Source organism: Odocoileus virginianus, unplaced genomic scaffold (genome assembly GCF_023699985.2).
Source record: "Odocoileus virginianus isolate 20LAN1187 ecotype Illinois unplaced genomic scaffold, Ovbor_1.2 Unplaced_Scaffold_16, whole genome shotgun sequence".
Classification (NCBI taxonomy): domain Eukaryota; kingdom Metazoa; phylum Chordata; class Mammalia; order Artiodactyla; family Cervidae; genus Odocoileus; species Odocoileus virginianus.
The window spans coordinates 235,832-262,266 of NW_027224278.1; the positions used below are offsets into that span (position 1 = coordinate 235,832).

A 26,435-nucleotide genomic window follows, 5' to 3' on the forward strand; every position below is an offset into this window, starting at 1 on the left:
CCACAGTTCAAAATAATCAATTCTTCAGTGCTCAGCTTTCTTTAAGGTCTAACTCTCACATCCATACATGACTACTGGAAAAACCATAGCTTTGACTAGACGGACCTTTGTTGGCAAAGTAATGTCTCTGCTTTTTAATATGCTGTCTAGGTTGATCATAGCTTTTCTTCCAAGAAGCAAGTGTCTTTTAATTTCATGGCTGCAGTCACCATCTGCAGTGATTTTAGAGTCCAAGAAAAGAAAGTCTGTCACTGTTTCCATTGTTTCCCCATCTATTTGCCATGAAGTGATGGGACCAGATGCCATGATCTTAGTTTTCTGAATGTTGAGTTTTAAGCCAGCTTTTTCACTCTCCTCTTTCACTTTCATCAAGAGGCTCTTTAGTTCTTCTTCGATTTCTGCCATAAGGGTGGTGTCATTTGCATATCTGAGGTTATTGATATTTCTCCAAGGCATCTGGATTCCAGGTTGTACTTCATCCAGCCCAGCATTTCCCATGAAGTACTTAGCATATAAGTTAAATAAGCAGGGTGACAATATACAGCCTTGATGTACTTCTTTCCTGATTTGGAACCAGTCTGTTGTTCCATGTCCAGTTCTAACTATTGCTTCTTGACCTGCATACAGATTTCTCAGGAGGCAGGTAAGGTGGTCTGGTATTCCCATCTCTTTAAGAATTTTCCACAGTTTGTTGTGATCCACACAGTCAAAGACTTTGGCATAGTCAATAAAGCAGAAGTAGATGTTTTTCTGGAACTCTCTTGCTTTTTCAATGATCCAACGGATGTTGGCAATTTGATCTCTGGTCCCTCTGCCTTTTCTAAATCCAGCTTGAACATCTCACGGTTCACATGGCTTGGGGAATTTTGAGCATTACTTTGCTAGCATGTGAGATGAGTGCAACTGTGTGGTAGTGTGGACATTTTTTCACATTGCCTTTCTTTGGGATTGGAATGAAAACTGACCTTTTCCAGTCCTGGGTCCACTGCTGAGTTTTCCAAATCTGCTGGCATATTGAAGGCAACACCTTAACAGCATCATCTTTTAGGATTTGAAATAGCTCAACTGGAATTCCATCGCCTCCACTAGCTTTGTTCCTAGTGATGCTTCCTAAGGCCCACTTGACTTCACATTCCAGGATGTCTGGCTCTAGGTGAGTGATCACACCATCATGGTTATCTGCATCATGAAGATTGTTTTTGTACAGTTCTTCTGTGTATTCTTCCTCTCTTCTTAATTTCTGCTTCTGTTAGGTTCATACAATTTCTGTCCTTTATTTTGCTCATCTTTGCATGAAATGCTCCCTTGGTATCTCTAATTTTCTTGAAGAGATCTCTAGTCTTTCCCATTTTGTTATTTTCCTCTATTTCTTTGCAGTGATCACTGAGGAAGGCTTTCTTATCTCTCCCTGCTATTCTTTGGAACTCTGCATTCAAATGGGTATATTTTTCCTTTTCTCCTTTGCCTCTAGCTTACCTTCTTTTCTCAGCTATTTGTAGGGCCTCTTCAGACAGCCATTTTGCCTTTTAGCATTTCTTTTTGGGGGGAATGGTTTGATCACTGCCTCTTGCACAATGTCACGAACCTGTCTATAGTTCTTCAAGAACTCTGTCCGTCACATCTAATCCCTTGAATCTATTTGTCACTTCCACTGTATAATCCTAAGGGATTTGATTTAGGTCATACCTGAATGGTCTAGTGGTTTTCCCTATTTTCTTCAATTTAAGTCTGAATTTGGCAATAAGGAGTTCATGATCTGAGCCACAGTCAGCTCCTGGTCTTGTTTTTGCTGACTATATAGAGCTTCTCCATTTTTGGCTGCAAAGAATATAATCAATTTGATTTTGGTATTGACCATCTGGTGATGTCCATGTGTAGAGTCTTCTCTTGTGTTGTTGGAAAAGGGTGTTTGCTATGGGAAAACTCTATTAGCCTTTGCCCTGCTTCATTCCGCACTCCAAGGCCAAATTTGCCTGTTACTCCAGGTGTTTCTTGACTTCCTACTTTTGCATTCCAGTCCCCTGTTAATGAAAAGGACATCTTTTGGGGTGTTAGTTCTAGATCTTGTAGGTCTTCATAGAACCGTTCAACTTCAGCTTCTTCAGCTTGCTAGTCAGGGCATAGACTTGGATTACCATGATATTGAATGGTTTGCCTTGGAAACGAACAGAAATCCTTCTGTCGTTTTTGAGATTGCATCCAAGTACTGCATTTTGGACTCTTTAGTTTACTATAATGGCTACTCCATTTCTTCTAAGGGATTCTTGCCCAAAGTAGTAGATATAATGGTCATCTGAGTTAAATTCACCTATTCCAGTCCATTTTAGTTTGCTGATTCCTAAAATGTCAATGTTCACTCTTGCCATCTCCTGTTTGACCACTTCCAATTTGCCTTGATTCATGGACCTAACATTCCAGGTTCCGTATGCAATATTGCTCTTTACAGCATTGGACTTTACTTCCATCACCAGTCACATCCACAACTGGGTGCTGTTTTTGCTTTGGCTCCATCTCTTCATTCTTTCTGGAGTTATTTCTCCACTGATCTCCAGTAGCATATTGGGCACCTACTGACCTGGGGAGTTCATCTTCCAGTGTCCTATCTTTTTGCCTTTTCATACTGTTCATGGGGTTCTCAAGGCAAGAATACTGAAGTGGTTTGCCATTCCCTTCTCCAGTGGACCATGTTTTGTCAGAACTCTCCACCATGGCCAATCCATCTTGATTGTTTTAGATACTTCATATAAATGAAATCAGGCAGTATTTGTTCTTTTGCACCTGGTTCATTTCACTTAGCATAATAGCCTCAAGATTCATCTATTTGTAGCATGTAACAGGATTTCCTTCCTTTTAAGGCAGAGCAATATTGCATTGTAGGCATATACCACATTTCCTTTATCCATTCATCTGTTGATTAATCTGTCAAATGCATTTTTATAAGGCTTGAGTTACAGAACACATTTTTTTGCACCATGGTGTTTCAGCACCGTTTTCTTGAAAAGGCTAATTTCTCCTTTGAAATATCTTTTCACTTTTTTCAAAGATCATGTGCCTATATTTATGCGAATTTATTTCTGGGCTCTCTATTCTGTTCCATTGAGCTATGGGTCTATTCTTTCATAAATATCACACTATCTTAATTACTGTAGCATTACAGTAAGTCTTGAACTCAGATAGTGTGGGTCTTCCAACTTTGTCTTTTTTCCAAAATTGTTTTGGTTGTCATGGTTTCTTTGCCTTCCCTGTAAATTTTAGAGATTAACTTTAATATTAATATCTTCAGATAAAGCCTTCTGCAATTTACTTGGTATTGCACTGAATCTAAAGATCAAATTGAAGAGAACTTACATGTTAACAATATTGCATCTTCAGTCTATGAACATAGTATATCTCTCCATTTATTTAGGTCTTTGATTTCTTTTAACAGCGTTTTGTAGTTGTCAGCATACTGACACTGGACATAATTTATTAGGTCTATACTTAAGTGTTTCCCTAATGGAAGTTATTGAGTTCTCTCAGTATAGTATACATTTGTTAATTCTTTCTCCCATCATCCATTGCCTCTTCATCTGGTAGCACCACTGTGATTTTACTTTGGGAATATCATCACTGATGATCAGCAATGTGCTTTGTTTATGTGCTTTGAGTAAAGTTGATTCTATCTCTGGTTCCAAGAGTATACATGTAACACAGGTCTGGTCACTACTAGGCCATAATATATGATTAGGATACAGGCAGATAATTCAAGCAAAACATTTTGATCCAATCAGAGATAACACCAGGAATCTCATTTGAGCAATAAAAAGGTGTTCTTTATTTTCTGTTGGACTTGTCATGAAGTTGTAAATCAGAAGTTATTGGTAACTATATTGTTATAATAAGGTAAGAACCTATATGAAAATGAAAGGTTGTTGCTGAACCATGCAAAGACGCCAGGATTCTTGGCCTCCAGAGGAGAATTCAATCCAGGGCCAGAGACGAGGCTTGATCGCTCAGAGCTTTTGTGTAATAAAGTTTTATTAAAGTATAAAGGAGATAGAGAAAGCTTCTGACATAGGCATCAGAAGGGGGCAGAAAGAGTACCCCCTTGCTAGTGTTAGCAATGGAGTTATATACTCTCTAATTAGTTATTACAGTGAATCAAAAGAATGTCTGGAGGTTGTAAAGACCTCACTAGACCTACTCCCATAATTTACATTTTAAGATAACAGGATTAGCCAGAAGGTTTTTTTCCAGAGACTGTCCTCAAGCAGGATACATTATTATTATATAATCCTAAGGAATGTAGAGGGGGGAAAAAAGTTTGTCCTTTCTTCCTTCTTGAGAATTCCAGACCCCTCTCTCCTTGGGGACCCCTAGACTTCTTATCAATCTACCTAGGAATTGACTCTCTCATTCCCCCTTTTCTTTTAGGAGAATTATGCTTGCCAAGGGAAAGGGGCATCATTTTCATTCCATAACTACTTCCTGCTGTTTAGGGGCATGGTCCCTAAATTGTTGAGGCAACATATTCTCCTAACCCTCATATTGAGGGTCTCTGATCCAGGGGCCCCAAGTAATAGTTGGAGGAGGCTGTGGCACTCGTAGGAGCTTGGACAACCATTTGTAAATTAAAAGCTTTTAGACGGTTAGAAAACCCCATTATACAGTTACAGACGTAAGGCAAAATAGTCATTAAACCAAGTTAAAATCAAAATGAAAAGTCACATTATGTCCATAGTTACATCAGTCCATCTTAAGGTTGTTAGATGTCATCAGATGAAGAAGAGGCATCACATATGATTGTTGTTGAAGGTATTCGCAGACTTGGAGAAAGTCTTTTCCTTGAAGTGGAGATGTCCACCACAGGAAGCCTTCCACTGATGAAGAGGGGAGTGCTCCACAGACCCAGCAGTTAGACTGATTGTGAAATGCTGCATAGGAGTTGAGCCCAGGACAGGAAGGCATTGTCTTGAGGATCAAATGGCAGACTCAGGATTTTTGGAGTCAGCATAAGTAGGCTCACATAGATTATCAGGCCCATCTGAAAAGTACAAAGTCAGAGCATAGAAAGTAAAGACATAAAATGAAGTCACTTAGTTCTGGTCAGGGTGCCACCTCTTAACTCGAGTGTGATGTACCCACGAATCAATTCCTGGCACTTTGACAGCTGTGGGAGAAGAAAGAATAACCTGGTAAGGGCCTTCCCAGAGGGGCTCGAGGGATGGGCCCCCAGACCCCAATGTTTTTATGAGGACCTCGGTTCCTGGCTCAAATAGAGGCTTGCTTGACTCAGAGGCTGGGTCAGGAGTCGTCTCCTGGAGTTCTGTTAATGCCTGTTGAAAAGCTGAGAGCTGAGTTACATAATTAGTTAATTCCAAGGCTTTAGGGTCTATAACAGTGTCTGTGTGTAAGAAAGGCCTTCCATAAATACATTCAAAAGGGGGACATTTCGAGCCCTCATTAAAGCAATGGGTAAGACTAATCCAATTGTCCTGCGTCTTTTGCGCAGATGTCTTTTGATAATGTCATTAGCTTTTTCAACCTTTCCTGAGGATTGGGATCTCCAGGAACAGTATAAGTGATATTCTATTCCTAGAGCTTTAGATACCCCCTGAGTTACAGCAGCTTTAAAGGCGGAGCCATTGTCACTCTGAAGGCTCCGTGGCAGCCCAAACCTGGGGATAATTTCATGGATTAAAATCTTTATAACCTCCTTAGCCTGTTCACTATGACAGGGAAAAGCCTCAATCCATCCAGTAAAAGTATCCACCCAAACTTGTAAGCAAGAATACCCATTAGCTTTTGGCATATGAGTAAAATCAATTTCCCAGTCCTCTCCAGGATACTTTCCACTTCGTTGTAATCCAGATTTTGCTAGCTTTTCAGTCTTTGGGTTATTTTTCTGACAAACCTCACACCTTTTGATAATGTTCTTTAAAGTTTTCATTACATTTTTACCTTCAAACAAACGAGAAGCCATCTGGTAAGTACTCTCTGCACCCAAATGAAAACTCTGGTGTAAACCCCTAAGAATTTTCCATTGAGCACTTTCAGGAATTATTAATTGTCCATCCTCAGACTGTAACCATCCTTTATCAGTAATCTTTGCTCTGCTTTTCTCATATCTTTCCAATTCTTCTTCAGTATATTGTGGTTTTTTCCTGTTCCACAGGACCTGTCCAGATCAAAGGCGTCTGTAGGGAGGAGGTTTTGTAAAGTGCCGCTTTTCTGGCTTGACAGTCAGCCAGCTGATTACCTTCAGCTACTTTACTCCCATCCCTGTTGTGTCCTTTGCAATGCATAACAGCTACTTCTTTAGGACAATATATAGCAGTTAAAAGTCTCTCGATCTCTCTGAAATGTTTAATAGGTTCTCCTGTTGCTGTTTTAAACTGCCTTTCTTTCCATATTGCAGCATGAGCATGTAAAGTCAAATAAGCATACTTAGAATCAGTGTAGATATTTACCTGCTGCCCTTTGTTTAACTCTAGAGCTCGGGTCAGAGCCACAAGCTCCGCTAACTGAGCACTGGTTCCCTGGGGGAGAGATTTTGCTTCTAAAACCTGTTCAGCAGTCACCACGGTGTAACCTGCTTTACGCTTTCCATCCCAAACAAAAGAACTGCCATCGGTAAATATCTCCATGTCAGGATTGTCTAATGGGGTATCTATCCATTAGATCCTCCCGAGCTGCATAGTTTAAAGTTAGGAATTGGGAACAATCGTGATCAGGTGTTTCATTTTCCTTCTCAGGAAGGAAAGTGGCAGGATTTAAATTTCCACAAACTTTAAGCTTAGTTACTGGTCCTTCTAACAACAATGACTGATATTTAAGAAGCCTACTGTCTGTCATCCAAATATTAACCTTAGAATTTAAGATTCCACTCACATCATGAGAAGTCAGTACAGTAAGGTTTCATCCATTAATTATTTTTAAAGCTTCAGGTGCTAATAAAGCCGCTGCCCCAATTACTCTTAGGCAGTGGGGCCACCCACTGTGAAATTAAATCTAATTCTCTGCTTAGATAAGCAATAGGTTGCTGGTGAGGCCCTTGGGGTTGTGTCAAAACTCCCAAGGCCATACCTTTTCTTTCAGTGACAAACAAATTAAATTCTGACCCTGTGGGCAAGCTCAGAGCAGGAGCTTGCAGGAGAGCAATCTGAAGAACCTTAAAAGCCTTTTGAGTATCTGGAGACCAAACCAGTTTGTCGGTTTGGGCCTGCTGAGTCTCAGCTATAAGTTGATATAAAGGCCAGGCAACTTCCCCATAACCCGGAATCCAATCACAGAGTAACCCATGATTCCCAAAAATCCTCTCAATTGTCCTAAAGTCATAGGTAGGGGATGATTTAGTATAGGTTTAATTCTCTCTGGGCCTATGGCCCTAGTCCCTTTTGATATGATTAGGCCCAGATATCTAGCAGATTGTTGACAAAGCTGAGCCTTTTCTCTTGATGCCTTGTAACCTGCAGCCTGTCAGAAATTTTAAGAAGTCTTCTGAGGCTCATGACAAGCTTCCTCAGCCTTAGCACACAGCAAAATATCATCTACATATTGTAACACCACTGTTTTGGAGCTATTAAAGTTTTCTAGATCCTGTGACAAACTTTGTCCAAATAAGTGAGGACTGTCACGAAATCCCTGGGGCAAAACTGTCCAGGTTAACTGAGAAGCTGGCTGTGTAGGGTCCTGAAAGGTGAATAGAAATTGACTTTCCTCTGCCAAAGGCACTGAATAGAAGGCATCTTTTAAATCAATTACTGAGAAATATTTGGCTCATTCAGGAATTTCAGACAATAGAGTATAAGGATTAGGCACCGCGGGGTGTAAAGGAACTACAGCCTCATTTATTATTCATAAATCTTGAACTAGTCTCCATTTACCATTTGATTTCTTTATACCCAAAATAGGAGTGTTGCATGGACTGTTACAGGGAATTAATAGTCCCTGCTCCTTTAAATTCTCAATGATGGGTTTTAACCCTTCCTTAACCTCAGGTTTCAGTGGATACTGCTTCTTATGTGGAAATAAGTGTGGGTCTTTGAGCTTGACAACTACAGGAATAGCATTTTGTGCTCAACCCACAGATTTTCCATCAGCCCATACTCTAGGATTTACATTTTGTTCAATTAAAGGGAGAGAAAGGAAGACTCCATATTCATGAAAACAGAGGCATGGACCTTGCTCAGTATATCCCTCCCCAAAAGGGGTGAGGGAGACTGGCACGATCAGAAACTCGTGTGAAAATAGCACCGAATCCCAGTCAAAACTGACAGAAACACTGAATAATATGCTTTTGCTCGTCCAGACAGTCCCATTAGGGAAGCGAATCGGGAACAAAGTGGGCCAGGGGCTTCATTAAGCATATAGTATGTTGCTCCAGTATCTAAAAGGAAATTGATGGATTGCCCCCCCCCCCATAGTTAGCAATACCCAGGGTTCCTCAGATGTAATTAGGATGGGAGCTTTGTGTGGGGACCCCGGGCACCTTCAGTCCTGATTGTCTTGAGAGTCCAACCCCTGAAACCTATGCCTCTGGGGGCAGTCTCTTCCAGTGTGGTCCTTTGCAGACCAGACATGGAGCCAGGGCGGCTTAGATGCCTGAGGGCAATCCCACTTGAGGTGCCCCTCCTTTCCACAGTAATAGCAAGCCCATCCTTTTCACCTGGGTCCCTCTGGGAATTTTCCCCAGGCTGTTTAGGAACGGTTTTCATAGCCATTGCGAGGGCTTCTGCCTGTTCCTTTGTCTTCTCTGCCTTTCTTTCTTTTCCTCATATTCCCTACCATAATAGACTGTCTGAGCCAGTTGTAACAGATTATCTAAAGACTGATTTGGTCCATACGCCCATTTTAATAGCTTACAGCGGATATCTGGAGCTGACTGAGTGAGAAATCTATCCTTTAAGATCACTTTTCCCTCTTCACTTTCGGGATCAATCTCAGTGAATCTGCGAAGGGCTTCTCTCAGTCTATCTAGGAATTTACCAGGAGCTTCCTTCTCCTCCTGTTCTATGTCTGCCAATTTGCCATAGTTTAAAGGCTTAGCACATGCCTGCCTGAGTCCTTCAAGAATACATCTGACAAAATGACTCTGATCCCATCTTCCTTTAGCTGTGTTGTAGTCCCAGTCTGGTTCTGTAGTTGGGACTGCCTGATTCCCAGTGGGGAGGGCAGTTATCTCATCCTCCCTCTTCCCTACTGATTCATTACCAAGCCATTCATCTCCATAAGCAACCGCTTTTCCCAAAACTCGACTTTTTGAGTCGGGAGTCAGCGTTTGTCCCAAGATATACATCACATCCTTCCAAGTAAGGTCATAAAGCAGAGTAACACCTTTAAAAGCTCTAATATATTTTTCTGGGTCCTCTAAATAGTCTCCCAGATCCTCCTTGATTCTTTGTATTTCTTGATAAGAAAAAGGCTTATTAACTCTCATAGACTGAATTATTTCTCCCGGTGGGTGCTTCATGAAGAGGCAACAGCTTGTGTGGCTGTTCCTCAGTCTCTCTGGCTGCTCTGCACATATGATCCCAGGGATAGATTGGAGAAACCTGCTTTTCTTTATCTCTTTGTCTCCTGTCCTCCATCTCATCTAGCAAAGTAGGAGGACAGGAGGGAGCTGAAGGAGTCACACCCAAATCTATACCCTTAGGACATAAGTCTGGCATATTTCGCAGAGAGAAAAAGGGCAACACATATGCTGCTGCTGCTGCTGCTAAGTCACTTCAGTCATGTTCGACTCTGTGCGACCCCATAGACTGCAGCCCACCAGGCTCCCCCATCCCTGGGATTCTCCAGGTAAGAATACTGGAGTGGGTTGCCATTTCCTTCTCCAAGAACACATATGCTACTTTTACCCATTTTCCTTGTTTTCTACAGAACTGGTCTAATTGTAAAACAGTATCATACTTAAGAGACCCTCCAACCGGCCACCATTCACCATCCTCCAATGGATACTGTGGCCATGCAGTATCACATAGGAAGACCAGGTGTGTCTTCTTTAAGCCCTGGGGATCAAATCTATCCCAGTTTTTCAGGATACAGTTCAAAGGAGTGAGGCTGGAATTGTTAGCTCCCATCTGTAAGAGAGGAAAAAAAACGACCAGCACTGCTTTTCTACGGGAGGCGTCCCTCCCTGCTCTAGATGGGGGTGTAGACAGACTTTACACCAAAGCTTTTCTTCCTGGTTGGACTTAGTCTGTCCCTTACCGACACAGGCAACCTACTCGTCCCTCCCGGTTCTACCACCGAGATGGGGTGGGGATGCACCAGGGGTAGACCTGATGGCATCCCTGACTGACGTCCAGCTCCTCACCATTAAAACCTTGCTTGCCTCTGATGCCACCGGGGGTGCAATCAGAGTAACCTTCTGGAATGCCTCCCAAGCTAAGACCGCTGGGGGAAACATTCATCACCTGAGTGCCTGTGCACGACCCTGAGTAAATTCCTGACCACAGTAAGACTGGTATGAACATAAAACTGAGATGTTCCTTCCAAGCATCACCACACCAGTATAAGAGCCTCCTCTGGTCCACTAAAAGCCAGCGTTACCAAAGGGGAAAAATTCATTACAGTTTCAATCTGAGTAACCTTTAACCTCTTGGAAGCTAGAGCTCCATCTAGCTTCCAAACTTTCCATCCTAGCGAGGCTAGGCGCTTCCTGACTACCAATCCAAGTTTGGGACCTAAGTAACAGTACACAGTAACAGCATAGATCACAAGTCCCTTGAAAGTCTATGATCTGACAGATTAGGTTAGTACTTCTAATTCCAAGGAGTTATGAAATGGTCAAAGAGACTGAAAAGTTTGACCGAGAAAGGAGAGTTTGGTCCACATGCTTTGCCCATTTCTGGTCGGTCCCCAAAGGAGACATTGGGTGCCTCTTGGCATTGGCAGGTCGGTATAAACCCCTGACAGGTTTCTGCCATAAGCTGTATGAGGTCACCATGGAACCGCAGAGCAGGGCTCCTCACTTGCTTTGCGCAGGGCGTGTCATTCATTCACACAAGCACACCGTAGAGTTAGTAAAGTACAGCAGAAAACGTGTTCGCTAGGAGAACAAAGAACTAGAGCTCCAAGCATCCTTACCTTGTCCTGAAGAATCCCGGATGAGCCCCCAAGATGAAAGGTTGTTGCTGAACCATGCAAAGACGCTGGGATTCTTGGCCTCCGGAGGAGAAGAATTCAATCTGGGGCCAGAGACTTGATCGCTCAGAGCTTTTGTGTAATAAAGTTTTATTAAAGTATAAAGGAGATAGAGAAAGCTTCTGACATAGGCATCAGAAGGGGGCAGAAAGAGTACTCCCTTGCTAGTGTTAGCAATGGAGTTATATACTCTCCAATTAGTTATTACAGTGAATCAAAAGAATGTCTGGAGGTTGTAAAGACCTCACTAGACCTACTCCCATAATTTACATTTTAAGATAACAGGATTAGCCAGAAAGGTTTTTTTCCAGAGACTGTCCTCAAGCAGGATACATTATTGTTATATAATCCTAAGGAATGCGGGGGGGGGGGGTTGTCCTTTCTTCCTCCTTGAGAATTCCAGACCCCTCTCTTCTTGGGACACCCCTCTCTCCTTGGGGACCTCTAGACTTCTTATCAACCTGCCTAGGAATTGACTCTTTCAAAAATACATATAATACTGAGGAAAGCACAACTGAGAAATAGAGAGAGTTCTTGTCTTGATAATATTCTGAGGTCCTGGATTAGGTCATATTATCTAAAACTAGATCTGTCCCTGGACAACTCTGTTAGTGAGCCAGCAAACTGCCCTTTTTATAAAGCTGATTTAGATTGAAATTCTCACCACTTGCAAATATAAGTCTTAACTGAAATATCAGTCAACAATTATTTCTTTTAGTATGGAGGTATCCTGACTGCAAGTCAGCCTGGCCTACATTGATAAATGAAAGGCAAGTGGGTCAGAACTTCAGAGACTAAGCCAGGTTGAATTTGGAACTTTCCCTGATCAATTTAGAAATGCTGTTCAGTTGAAAATATATAATGGAAGAACACCATAACTTGAAGTACCCCAAAGAAGTACCATGTTTTTCATTTTGGTATATCCTGGCTTCAACTCAGTTCAGTTCAGTCGCTCAGTCATGTCCGACTCTTTGCAACTCCATGAACCACAGCACGCCAGGCCTCCCTGTCCATCACCAACTGCCGGAGTCTACCCAAACCCATGTCCACTGAGTCAGTGATGCCATCCAACCATCTCATCCTCTGTCGTCCCCTTCTCTTCCTGCTCTCAATCTTTCCCAGCATCAGGGTCTTTTCAAATGAGTCAGCTCTTCACATCAGATGGCCAAAGTGTTGGAGTTTCAGCTTCAGCATCAGTCCTTCCAATGAACACCCAGGACTGATCTCCTTTAGGATGGACTGGTTGGATCTCCTTGCAGTCCAAGGGACTCAAGAGTCTTCTCCAACATCACAGTTCCAAAAGCATCAATTGTTCAGTGCTCAGCTTTCTTCATAATCCAACTCTCACATCCATACGTGACTACTGAAAAAACCATGGCTTTGACTAGTTGGACCTTTGGCAGCAAACTAATGTTGCTGCTGTTTTTTTTTAATCAATTTATTTATTTTAATTGGGGGCTAGTTACAATATTGTAGTGGTTTTTGCCATACATTGACATGAATCAGCCATGGGTGTACATATGCTGTCTAGGTTGGTCATAGCTTTTCTTCCAAGGAGTAAGTGTATTTTAATTTTATGGTGGCAGTCAGCATCTGCAGTGATTTTGGAGCCAAGAAAATAAAGTCTGTCACTGTTTCCATTGTTTCCCCATCTATTTGCCATGAAGTGATGGGACCAGATGCCATGATCTTAGTTTTTTGAATGTTGAGTTTTAAGCCAGCTTTTTCACTCTCCTCTTTCACCTTCATCAAGAGCTCTTTAGTTCCTCTTTGCTTTCTGCCATAAGGGTGATGTCATCTGCATATCTGAGGTTATTGATATTTCTCCCAGAAATCTTGATTTCCAGCTTGTGCTTCATCCAGCTCAGCATTTCCCATGATATTCTCTGCATATAAGTTAAATAAGCAGGGTGACAATGTACAGCCTTGACATACTCCTTTCCCAATTTTGAACCAGTCTGTTGTTCCATGTCCAGTTCTAACTGTTGCTTCTTGACCTGCATACAGATTTCTCAGAAGGCAGGTCAGGTGGTCTGGTATTCCCATCTCTTTAAGAATTTTCCATAGTTTGTTGTGATCCACACAGTCAAAGGCATGTGGGAGCCAAAACTCAGAGAGAGTAACATTTCCCTCCACTGAATTGAGTCATCACTCCAAGAGGGCAGGAACATATCCCAATGCTTTCTCCCCCTTTCTTTGTCTTCTTTCTGCTTGACTTTGGACGTGGTACAGTCACAGAAGAGGGCAGTTTTGGGTGGGGGAATAAAAAGAAGAGATTTGGGAGCTAAAAATACTTTGGAGATAATAGAGAGAGAGAGGAATTTCGAAGAGTCACCCCCATAAAGTTGTTTATGAACTCCTGAGCCAGTGTGACACACTCATGCATGTATTTGACAGTAATTTATATACCAAAGATTTTAAGAACTGAGCTAACAGGTAGATCTTCACTCAGGTGTCAGGCTGACCACAGGATGGTGCATATGCTGGACAGGTGCAATTAGTACTGCAAAACCTGAAAATTGAACTGACATAGGAACCCATAGCTCACCAAAGACTAAAGCAAAAATATTAGCATTTTCCTAGGATATAAACAAAACTGAGACTCTCATGATGTAATATTCAATATGCCCAGGATGCAAACCAAAAAAATACTTGGCATAAAAATGAGCAGGAAAATCTCAACTTGCTAAATGACAATCAATAGATAGTAACAATGAGAGGATAGAGATTTGACGAGAACTTTAAAGCAGCTATTATAAAAAGTCTCTGTTGGACAATTGTCAATACTATTTAAACAAATATTAAAATAGAAAGCATCAGCAAGGAAATAAAAGATACAAAGAAGAACCAAATATAAATTTTAGAACTGAAATAATCAGTCAGGAAAAATCTCCAGATGGACTCAGTGGTAAAATAGAGATGACGTAGGAAAGAATAAGTGAACTTGAAGATAGGACACTAGAAATTACTCAATCTGAACAGAGAGAAAACAGATTGAAAAAAAGATGAACAGAGCCTTGGGAACCTGTGGGTCAATAACAAAAATTCTAAAAATCAAATCAATGTAATCCAAGAAGGAGAGCAGGAAGAGTGCTGTATTGAAAAACTAATGACTGAAAATACCCCAAGTTTTAGGGAAAAAACATAAATCTACAGATTCAAGAAGATGAGCAAACCCCATACAGGATATACACAAAGGACTCCATGCCTAGCTATATCATAATCAAATGCTGAAAGCTAAACAGAAAGAAAAGGTCTTGAAATCAGCCAGGGACAAATAATATATTAGGGGAAAACAGCTTTCATTTCAAAAGCCACAGGATCAAGAAGGAAGTACATACTATTTTCCAAGTCCTGAAAGAAAAGAATTGTCAATCCAGAATTCTAAATCCAGCAAAAATATCACTCATAATGAAGGTTAAATAAATGCATTCTCAGGTGAAGAAAAACTAAAAGAATTTGAACCAGAAACCTGCTCTAAAAGAATTACTAAAAAGTTTCTTAGGATGGAAAGGAAATGATACCAGGAAAAAAGTTACATCATTGGGAATAAAAAAATGTCAAGAGAAATGGTAAATATCTGGGTAAATATAGTAGACTTCTCTCCTCTTGAGTTCTTTATAGCATATTTGGTTGAAAGCAAAAAATATAATGATCTTTGATAGAATTTTCAATGCACATAGATGTAATATATAATACTTATAGCATAATTATGTGGAAGGTAAAGGTATTTATTTCAGTTGAATAGTAAGATATTGATCTGAAATAGATACATTAATTCTAAATAGTTTCTGAAAAGTGTACATGTGTTAATCCCTAGAGCAACCACTAAAGATAATGTATAAAGAGAAATACTCAAAAACACTATAAATAAGTTATAATGGAATACCAGAAAAATGTTCAAAATATACTCAAAAACACTATAAATAAGTTATAATGGAATACCAGAAAAATGTTCAAAATAAAAGAAACATAAAATACTATTTTATAGTATTAAATCCAAACATCTCAATAATCACAGTAAATGTAAATAAGCTAAATACACCAATTAAGAGAGATTATCAAGTTGGATAAAAGAAAACATGACTCAAATATATTCTGTCCATAAGAGCTAAACAATTAAAATGTTCCTCAGTGAGTGAATGGATAAATGGTAATACATTCATACAATGAAATATTACTTAATATAAAATAACAACTATTGATACAATAGAAAATCTTGACCGATTCTCAAAGGCATTATGCTAAGTGAAAGAAGTCAATGATTTACATACCAGTTTACATACCAGTTCCTGCAATGCAGGAGATGTAGGTTCGATCCCTGGGTCAGGAAGATCCCCTGGAGAAGGAAATGGCAACCCACTCCAGTACTCTTGCCTGGAAAATCCCATGGACAGAGGAGCCTGGTAGGCTACAGTCCATGGGGTCACAAAGAGTTGGACACGACTGAGCGACTTCATTCATTCAAAAATAAAAGTACATAGGTGAGGTGTCCCAAGCAAGGAGGGGTCAAGTTTCCTCCCCATCTCAGAACCCAGTGGAAAGCCTCTAGGGACCAACGAGGGCGTCATCCCCAAGATTCAGCCAAAGCCCCCCTGCCCCCCACTCAAGCCCCAGTGACTCCAACTGACCCGAATGAATTCTAATGAGTGGGGACTGGTGTGTCCAGCCAAAGCAACTGGGTGGTAAGTGTCAGGCTGTGCCAGACACCAAGAGGCAGACCAGCGAGGACAGCTCTCGGTGTCCCCCCAGGAGAGACAGACAAATCAGACCACTGCCAGCCCCGTCCTGAGAGCCTCAGCCCGCAGGTCCGGGTGCCTGCCGCCGGCGACCCTCATAGTGGGGCGAGGGAAAGTCCCACACTCACTGGTGAAGAGTTGCTGGATTTGAGGAAAGCCAAGGCCACCGAGGAGGATGCTGACTACGATCCAGGTGACAGCCACAGTGATGACCAGGGCCACGATGCGAAGGGGGCCTGGAGGCAGGACAGAGGTGAGCAAGGCCACCTCTGAGGGCAGCGAGCTCCCGGACGATCCCAGGCCTCTTCATGAGGGGATCTCCCCATCCGCTGGGGAGGAAGGGATGGGAGAACAGAAGGGTGGAGACCTGCAGCCACCCACCAGGCACGAGATGGGGACCAGCTCCTGGCGGATGAAGGAGGAAAGCCCGCTGCAACTAGAAGGCTCTCGGCTTGGTTCTCCCTGGCGGTGTGGAGGGCCTCTGGAGCCCCTGATGGAGAGGGCTTCACCCTCGCCCCCCCCCCCCCCCCCCCCCCCGCCTGTGCTGACGGAGGAGCTGCCTAACCCCTGAGGTCCCCATGCATTTGAGTCCCCGCCACCCTGCCCTCCTTTCTCCTGCAATGATGGAGGAGAAGGCTCCTACCCCTTTAGAAGACCAGGCAGCCCTCCCTTCCCCTGCTGTGAGCTGGGCGCCCAGCTCCCCACCCTGCCCAGGGTTCTTCGAATAGCTCACTCTGTCTCACTCTCGGTCCTCTATTGTCAACATTCCCCGTCTTCCTAAGGCACAGGAGGAAAGGCCTCTTTGGGAAACACTTTCCCGCCGGCCGCTGGCCTCTGTCCGCTCCCTTCCCCTCCTCAAAGGCCCCTGCAGAGTCGCAAATGCTGACTCCTTCCTCCTCACATAGACTTCCCTCTTGTTGTCTCTGTCTCCCCATCTCCTCCACTCTTCCCCGGCCTCCATCAGCCCCGCAGGACAGCCTGTCACCAAGGCCCCCAGCTGGGACCTTCTTGGGGTCAGCCCCCCAGGGTTACTTGTGGGCACTCCTTGTCTCTCAACTTCTCAGCTGGCCATGCCAGGCTGAAGCCCTCCTGCAGAAACCCTTCTGGGCTGGCACCCTGGAAGCCCATAGGATGCTCCTCACCCTTCTTGTCCTCTGAGACACTGCCCTGAAGAGCTGGGCTTGTCCTGGTTCCTGTCCCACAAGGCTTTCTCAACTCCTTCCATGGAATCTTCCCGGATCATGTCATCCATTCTCATTGTCCTTAACGTATAGCTCTGGCTCTGTCCTCTCTTCTGAGCCATATCTATATAGCCAACTGCTACTTTACTATTGCTATTTGGATATTTCACAGGTGTCTTGAACTAAATATCTTCTCTCTTTTACCCCAAATAAGCCAACTGTATTCTTCCAGTATTTTGTCTTTCAGCAAATGATCCTTCCATTCATACAGTCTGGCAAGTGAAAACATTGCAGAATGACATTGGGGAATCCGCAAATCCTGTGTCCAACCTAGTACTAAGTGACCAAAATACCTGAAATTTGACTGCTTTCCCCATCTCCACAATTTACCATTTCTACTCTAACTTTGATAACTTAGTTGGTAAAGAAGCCGCCTGCAATGCAGGAGACCCCAGTTCGATTCCTGGGCTGGGAAGATCTGCTGGAGAAGGGATAGGCTAACCACTCCAGTATTTTTGGGCTTCCCTGGTGGCTCAGCTGGTAAAGAATCTTCCTGCAATGTGGGAGACCTGGGTTCAAACCCCTGGATTGGGAAGATCCCCTGGAGAATGGATAGGTACCTACCCACTCCAGTATTCTGGCCTGGAGAACTCCATGGAACTCCATGGACCATAGAGTTCATGGGGTCGCAAAGCGTTGGACATGACTGAGTGACTTGCACTTTCACTTTCTTCTCGCTCTAACTCAGTCACCATCATTTCTCACATGGTGATTTTAGTAGTCTCTAAACTGGTCTCCTAGTTTTCTTTATTAGTTCAGTTCAGTCGCTCAGTCGTGTCCAACTCTTTGTGACCCCATGAATCACAGCACGCCAGGCCTCCCTGTCCATCACAAACTCCCGGAGTTTGCTCAAACTCATGCCCATCGAGTCGGTGATGCTATCCAGCCATCTCATCCTCTGTCGTCCCCTTCTCCTCCTGCCCCCAATCCCTCCCAGCATCAGGGTCTTTTCCAATGAGTCAACTCTTCACATGAGGTGGCCAAACTATTGGAGTTTCAGCTTCAGCATCAGTCCTTCCATGAACACCCAGGACTTATCTCCTTCAGGCTGCACTGGTTGGATCTCCTTGCAGTCCAAGGGACTCTCAACAGTCTTCCCCAACACCACAGTTCAAAAGCATCAATTTCTCTGTGCCCAGCTTTCTTCACAGTCCAACTCTCACATCCATACATGACCACTGGAAAAACAATAGCCTTGACCAGACGGACCTTCTTTGGCAAAGTAATGTCTCTGCTTTTTAATATGCTATCTAGGTTGGTCATAACTTTCCTTCCAAGGAGTAAGCATCTTTTAATTTCATGGCTGCAGTCACCATCTGCCAGTGATTTTGGAGCCCAAAAAAATAAAGTCTGACACTGTTTCCACTGTCTCCCCATTTATTTCCCATGAGGTGATGGGACCAGATGCCATGATCTTAGTTTTCTGAATGTTGAGCTTTAAGCCAACTTTTTCACTCTCCTCTTTCACTTTCATCAAGAGGCTTTTTAGTTCCTCTTCACTTTCTGTCATAAGGGTGGTGTCATCTGCATATCTGAGGTTATTGATATTTCTCCCAGCAATCTTGATTCCAGCTTGTGCTTCTTCCAGCCCAGCATTTCTCATGATGTACTCTGCATATAAGTTAAATAAGCAGGGTGACAATATACAGCCTTGACGTACTCCTTTTCCTATCTGGAACCAGTCTGTTGTTCCATGTCCAGTTCTAACTGTTGCTTCCTGACCTGCATACAGGTTTCTCAAGAGGCAGGTCAGGTGGTCTGGTATTCCCATCTCTTGAAGAATTTTCCACAGTTTATTGTGATCCACACAGTCGAAGGCTTTGGCATAGTCAGTAAAGCAGAGGTAGATGTTTTTCTGGAACTCTCTTGCTTTTTCGATGATCCAGCAGATATTGGCAATTTGATCTCTGGTTCCTCTGCCTTTTCTAAAACCAGCTAAACATCTGGAAGTTCTCGGTTCACGTATTGCTGAAGCCTGGCTTGGAGAATTTTGAGCATTACTTTACTAGCATGTGAGATGATTGCAATTGTGTGGTAGTTTGAGCATTCTTTGGGATTGCCTTTCTTAGGGATTGGAATGAAAACCGACCTTTTTCAGTCCTGTGGCCACTGCTGAGTTTTCCAAATTTGCTGGCATATTTAGTGCAGCACTTTCACAGCATCATCTTTCAGGATTTGAAATAGTTCAACTGGAATTTCATCACCTCCACTAGCTTTGTTCGTGGTGATGCTTTCTAAGGCCCACCTGACTTCACATTCCAGGATGTCTGGCTCTAGGTGAGTGATCACACCATGTGATTATCTGGGTCATGAAGATCTTTTTTGTACAGTTCTTCTCTGTGTTCTTGCCACCTCTTCTTAATATCTTTTGCTTCTTTTAGGTCCATACCATTTCTGTCCTTTATTGTGCCCATTTTTGCATGAAATGTTCCCTTGGTATTTCTAATTTTCTTGAAGAGATCTCTAGTCTTTCCCTTTCTGTTGTTTTCCTCTATTTCTTTGCATTGATTGCTGAGGAAGGCTTTCTTATCTCTCCTTGCTATTCTTTGAAACTCTGCATTCAAATGGGAATATCTTTCCTTTTCTCCTTTGCTTTTCACTTCTCTTCATTTCACAGCTATTTGTAAGGCCTCCTCAGACAACCATTTTGCCTTTTTGCATTTCTTTTCCATGGGGATGGTCTTGATCCCTGTCTCCTGTACAATGTCACGAACCTCCGTCCATAGTTCATCAGGCTCTCTATCAGATCTAGTCCCTTAAATCTATTTCTCACTTCCACTGTATAGTCATAAGGGATTTGATTTAGGTCATACCTGAATGGTCTAGTGGTTTTCCCTACTTTCTTCAGTTTAAGTCTGAATTTGGCAATAAGCAGTTCATGATCTGAGCCACAGTCAGCTCCCAGTCTTGTTTTTGCTGACTGTATAGAGCTTCTCCATCTTTGGCTGCAAAAAATATAATCAATCTGATTTCAGTATTGACCATCTGGTGATGTCCATGTGTAGAGTCTTCTCTTGTGTGTTCCCTTTATAAATCCGTTATATTCTAGTCTCCATACTAAAGCCAGAATAGTCACTCTATACAATACAAATGTGACTTTCCCTCCCTGTCCTACCACATGCATACACATGCCGGTATTTCTTAAGACCTTTCAGTGGTTCCCCACTACCCTTAAAATAAAGTCCAGTCTTTAACATAGCTTATGAACCCTACAAGATCTATCCCATATTTACCATTTTGGTCTCACTTTTTGGTACTCTTGCTTGGTTTTTACCTTCTAGCCACACTGTCTTTCTTTCAATTATTCAGTATTTCTAGATACTAACTCTGGGCCTCTTCATATGCTGTTCCCATTGCCCTGAATATCTCTCTGCTCCTTTCACATACAAATGCTTACCTCATTTTTATCTGCCTTTTAGCTTTCAGTGTAAACATCCCATTCATAGGTAAATTTTTGCAAATTATTCAGCTCACACAAGATCAGCTGTATATGCTCTTACAGTTCTCTGTAATTTTTCTTCATAAATGCTATACTATAAGGCTACTATTATGTAACTATTTCATAAATATCCCCCTTCATATTTGAAAGCTCAGCTAAAATAGGGACCATATCTCTTGTTTGCTCATAATGAAAGCTTTATCACCTTATATGTGCCTGACACAGAGTAGGAGCTCATTTTATTCATTTGTGTACTGAATCTATCTTATCTCAATATTGATTAGAGTGTGAAAAAACTCACTACACTATTATTTCAGTTGACATAATAAAATTAAATAAATAAATAAATTAGTAAAACTATTTATTTATAATTTATAATAATTATAATAATTTTAATTTATAATAATAAATAATAATAAGTATTTATTCAGTTTAAATAATAAAATTAAACTTTGCTAAGAAAATAAGGGAAAATAGAACACATAATAATAAGTGATATATAGATTATAAATTTCAAAGTCTTTACATAAAATCTAGCCTAGAGTGACTTGGCTCATCCAGTTTGAAAGGTATCACAATTTCCTATTTCTTTCCCTTGCTTCAACAAAGTATCTTAGAAAATTATCCAAAAAAATAAAAAATAAAAACATCATCCAAAAGCCACTCTTTTCAATTATTTAACAGTGTGATTTTCTCCTCTCCCACTTTTGGTCCTTTTTTTTTTTTTTTTTTTTTTGCTCTAAGGGAAAGGGCTGTTTTGGAAGCTCTGGCAAAGAAACACAGACTGTTAATTTGCTAAGTATTTGCTAAGGGATTTCTCCAGCCAGAAAAATAGGACATTAGAAGTGGATACTTTATAGATTAACATAATAGAATCACAAGTAGACAGGCCAGTATCTTACTCAGCATGGTTTTTCCTCTCCCTGCTGAAGGATACTAGAGTCATTCGGTTGCAGTTGTCAAAGTTTTTTTCCTCTCTCTCTTGAAATAAGATTTATAGGAATTTTCTTCTAACTACATTTTAGAAGGTTGGAGGTAGAATGATTTTCTCCTAAATTCAGAGCACATACAATAAAGGTAACTAACACTGTGCTCAGTTGTGTCCAACTCTTTGCGACCCCATGGACTGAAGCCCACCAGGCTCCTCTGTCCATGGAATTTTCCAGGCAAGAATACTGGAGTGGGTTGCCATTTCCTCCTCCAGGGGATCTTCCTGAACCAGGGATTGAACCTGTGTCTCTTTCATCTCCTGCATTGGCAGGTGAATTCTTTATCACTAGCACCATCTGAGAAGCCCCAATAAAGGTAAGGGGAGAAGAAATTCTGCTACACTAGGGGAAGTCCCATCTGATAACAAGCTCATTCAGTCCAGAAGTAAAGTTCAGTGGAGTCTGTAGGAATCCTCACATTTCAGTCCACACCATTTCATTCAATGTGGCAGTGCTGAGATATCCCTGAAAATATCTTTCTTTGCCTGTTCAGAAAGCTTACAGGCTTATATGAAAGGTACCAGTATAGCCAAGCCACAAGTATAAAGTTTTTTCAAAGAACCAGATCTTCTGTGTTGTCTTTCTGGTGGAAGTTTCCCAAAGCTACTGTATTGGCCAGAAGAAAATAGTCATTCAGTAGGCATTTCAGTTTGTTAATGGGAGTAATACAGGAGTCTACCATTAGGAGATCCACAAATTATTGGCCAGGAAACCAAACAACTTTTTGCTCTGATAAGACATTTATTTGAATGACTGCCCAGATACACAGTGGAGCATGATGAAGTTCCCAGAGGTTGCATGTGACTTCTATGTTTATAGGAGTTCTTCTTTCTGAATATAAGGGCTTTAGGGGACTGGAATATAGCTCCCTTTTTCGTTCCTAAGTTTGAAACCAATTGAAAGATGGAGAAGTCATGCACATGAAGATCAAAATGTCATCTTTATTACTGATAAAGCAAATGTTGGAGAACGTGGCTTCCTTAATGTTGCACAATCCACTTACAGGCAATACTATACAACCTTATGTGAGAGATTGTTCATATAAAATGTAAAGAATAAAGAAGTGGGGTGGGGGGAGTAGGCTTCTTGTAGGCAGTGGCAACCAAGGGAACAGGAGAAGGAAGCAGCTAAGTTACACATGATCGGTTCAGGCTCTCAGTGAAGTGAGTCACCAGAATTAGTAGATGAGGGAATAAACAGGTTCCTGGAGAGTGTAGGGAAAAATCTTTCCTCATGGAAACCATAGGAGAGTGGAAAAGTTGGTCTTTACCTTTTAGAATATCACTTTTTCACCTGCAAAATCAAATGTTCTAAAAGTCTATGCCTATAGGTAATTAGATATTTCCAAACTTTGCATCAGTATTTTTATTGATGAGTTCATTTTTAACATGATGGCTACTAGCAACTTTATGGTACCTTTGCAAACGGGTCTTTATAATTTGTTAGTGTCTCTCACTGTGAACATGCTGTGGAAGATGCAACTATACAAGACTATGATTCAATTAACGTCTATAATTACTGATCTGAATTGCCTAAAGCCCATCTAGAAATGAACAAAATAAAAGGAAAACATAGGAAGAACACAAAAGTGGTCCAAGATATCTGTAGGGACAATGGATAACATAAAAGCAGTGGGCATCCAAAACTATAGAAGTTTCACATCTAATGGACCCTTGGAATTACAGAATCTGTAGAAGATAATTGGCATCATTTGTTTCAAATCATTTGACACTAGGGTTCATAGAAGGGAAGCAACTTGCCAAAAATCACAACAGCAAATGTAAGCACAGGGACAGAAGTGGGTTTAAAATTCAAGTCTTTTGATCCCACCACAAGATATCCCACCTTTATCCTTTGACCACCCCTCACATATGCTGATTAATATGGGGGAAATGCTTGGGCCATATGCTACATTGACATGCGATTTTTAAAAAAAAGATCAGAATTTATGAACTATCATTTTGCCCCCATCCTTTCTGCCAAAGACAATGATTTTTACACTGGGCATATTAAAATTTTGGAAAGGAATATTTCAAGCCCAATATAGGTGATGAAACAGAGGAAGTATGTAGTTCATGCAATAGGTCAAGTCTCCTGACCAGATACTTCATAATTATACTGAGAAAAGTTATGGATGAGACCTTTTTTGGTGATCTTTAAAGACTTATGGAAAATGGAAGAGGAATTCTAAAAGGTGGTCTACATTGCTAATCATCAGAGAAATGCATATCTAAACTATAATAAGCTCTCACCTCACACATGTTAGGATAGATATTATCAAAAGATAACAAGTGCTTAGAGAATGTGGAAAAACTGGAACACATGTACACTTTATGGGAATGTAAAATGATATAGTCGCTATGGAAAATATATAGGGGGTCCTCAAAGCTTACAAATAAAACCATCATATGATTACCACTCTGGGTATATATACAAAAGGATTGAAATCAAGATCATGAAGATGTATCTGCACTTATATCTTCATTGCAGTATTATTCGCAATATCCAAGATATGGAAACAACCTAAATGTCCATTAGCAGATGAATGGACAAGGAAACTGTCGTATATACACACATTGGAATACTCAGTCAGTCAGTTCTGTCGCTCAGTCGTGTCCAACTCTTTGTGACCCCATGAATCACAGCACGCCAGGCCTCCCTGTCCATCACAAACTCCCGGAGTTTACTCAAACTCATGCCCATAGAGTCGGTGATGCCATCCAGCCACCTCATCCTCTGTCGTCCCCTTCTCCTCCTGCCCCCAATCCCTCCCAGCATCAGGGTCTTTTCCAATGAGTCAACTCTTCAAACGAGGTGGCCAAACTATTGGAGTTTCAGCTTCAGCATCAGTCCTTCCAATGAACACCCAGGACTAATCTCCTTCAGGCTGCACTGGTTGGATCTCCTTGCAGTCCAAGGGACTCTCAACAGTCTTCCCCAACACCACAGTTCAAAAGCATCAATTTCTCTGTGCCCAGCTTTCTTCACAGTCCAACTCTCACATCCATACATGACCACTGGAAAAACAATAGCCTTGACCAGACGGACCTTCTTTGGCAAAGTAATGTCTCTGCTTTTTAATATGCTATCTAGGTTGGTCATAACTTTCCTTCCAAGGAGTAAGCATCTTTTAATTTCATGGCTGCAGTCACCATCTGCAGTGATTTTGGAGCCCAAAAAAATAAAGTCTGACACTGCTTCCACTGTCTCCCCGTCTATTTCCCATGAGGTGATGGGACCAGATGCCATGATCTTAGTTTTCTGAATGTTGGGCTTTAAGCCAACTTTTTCACTCTCCTCTTTCACTTTCATCAAGAGGCTTTTTAGTTCCTCTTCACTTTCTGCCATAAGGGTGCTGTCATCTGCATATCTGAGGTTATTGATATTTCTCCCAGCAATCTTGATTCCAGCTTGTGCTTCTTCCAGCCCAGCGTTTCTCATGATGTACTCTGCATATAAGTTAAATAAGCAGGGTGACAATATACAGCCTTGACGCACTCCTTTTCCTATTTGGAACCAGCCTGTTGTTCCATGTCCAGTTCTAACTGTTGCTTCCTGACCTGCATACAGGTTTCTCAAGAGGCAGGTCAGGTGGTCTGGTATTCCCATCTCTTGAAGAATTTTCCACAGTTTATTGTGATCCACACAGTCAAAGGCCTTGGCATAGTCAGTAAAGCAGAGGTAGATGTTTTTCTGGAACTCTCTTGCTTTTTCGATGATCCAGCAGATATTAGCAATTTGATCTCTGGTTCCTCTGCCTTTTCTAAAACCAACTTGAACATCTGGGAAGTTCTCGGTTCACATATTGCTGAAGCCTGGCTTGGAGAATTTTGAGCATTACTTTACTAGCATGTGAGATGTTTGAAATTGTGTGGTAGTTTGAGCATTCTTTGGGATTGCCTTTCTTAGGGATTGGAATGAAAACTGACCTTTTTCAGTCCTGTGGCCACTGCTGAGTTTTCCAAATTTGCTGGCATATTTAGTGCAGCACTTTCACAGCGTCATCTTTCAGGATTTGAAATAGCTCAACTGGAATTCCATCACATCCACTAGCTTTGTTCGTGGTGATGCTTTCTAAGGCCCACCTGACTTCACATTCCAGGATGTCTGGCTCTAGGTGAGTGATCACACCATGTGATTATCTGGGTCGTGAAGATCTTTTTTGTACAGTTCTTCTGTGTATTCTTGCCACCTCTTCTTAATATCTTCTGCTTCTTTTAGGTCCATACCATTTCTGTCCTTTATCAAACCCATCTTTGCATGAAATGTTTCCTTGGTATCTCTAATTTTCTTGAAGAGATCTCTAGTCTTTCCCTTTCTGTTGTTTTCCTCTATGTCTTTGCACTGATCGCTGAGGAAGGCTTCTTATCTCTCCTGGCTATTCTCTGGAACTCTGCATTCAAATGCCGTGCCATGTGGGGCCACCCAAGATGGTCAGGTTATGGTGGAGAGGTCTGACAGAATGTGGTCCACTGGAGAAGGAAATGGCAAACCACTTCAGTATTCTTGCTTTGAGAACCCCATGAACAGTATGAAAAGGCAAAATGATAGGATACTGAAAGAGGAACTCCCCAGGTCAGTAGGTGCCCAATATGCTACTGGAGATCAGTGGAAAAATAACTCCAGAAAGAATGAAGGGATGGAGCCAAAGCAAAAACAATACCCAGCTGTGGATGTGACTGGTGATAGAAGCAAGATCCAATGCTGTAAAGAGCAATATTGCACAGGAACCTGGAATGTTAGGTCCATGAATCAAGGCAAATTGGAAGTGGTCAAACAGGAGATGGCAAGAGTGAATGTCAACATTCTAGGAATCAGTGAACTAAAATGTACTGGAATGGGTGAATTTAACTCAGATGACCATTATATCTACTACTGTGGGCAGGAATCCCTTAGAAGA

General features: G+C 41.7%; 1 long non-coding RNA gene across 2 annotated transcripts in view; it reads right to left on the reverse strand.

Moving 5' to 3' along the window:
- Positions 1-3,790: 3,790 nt before the first annotated feature.
- LOC139033550 (uncharacterized) overlaps positions 3,791-26,435 on the reverse strand; it is a 51,607-nt gene continuing 28,962 nt past the window's right edge. The window contains exons 2-4 of one of the 2 annotated variants that reach the window (XR_011486100.1): positions 15,995-16,102; positions 15,402-15,466; positions 3,791-5,023 (exon numbers count right to left, since the gene is read on the reverse strand). This is a non-coding gene — a long non-coding RNA (uncharacterized lncRNA). The remainder of the gene's footprint in view (positions 5,024-15,401; positions 15,467-15,994; positions 16,103-26,435) is intronic. The other variant, XR_011486101.1, reaches the window with a different exon arrangement.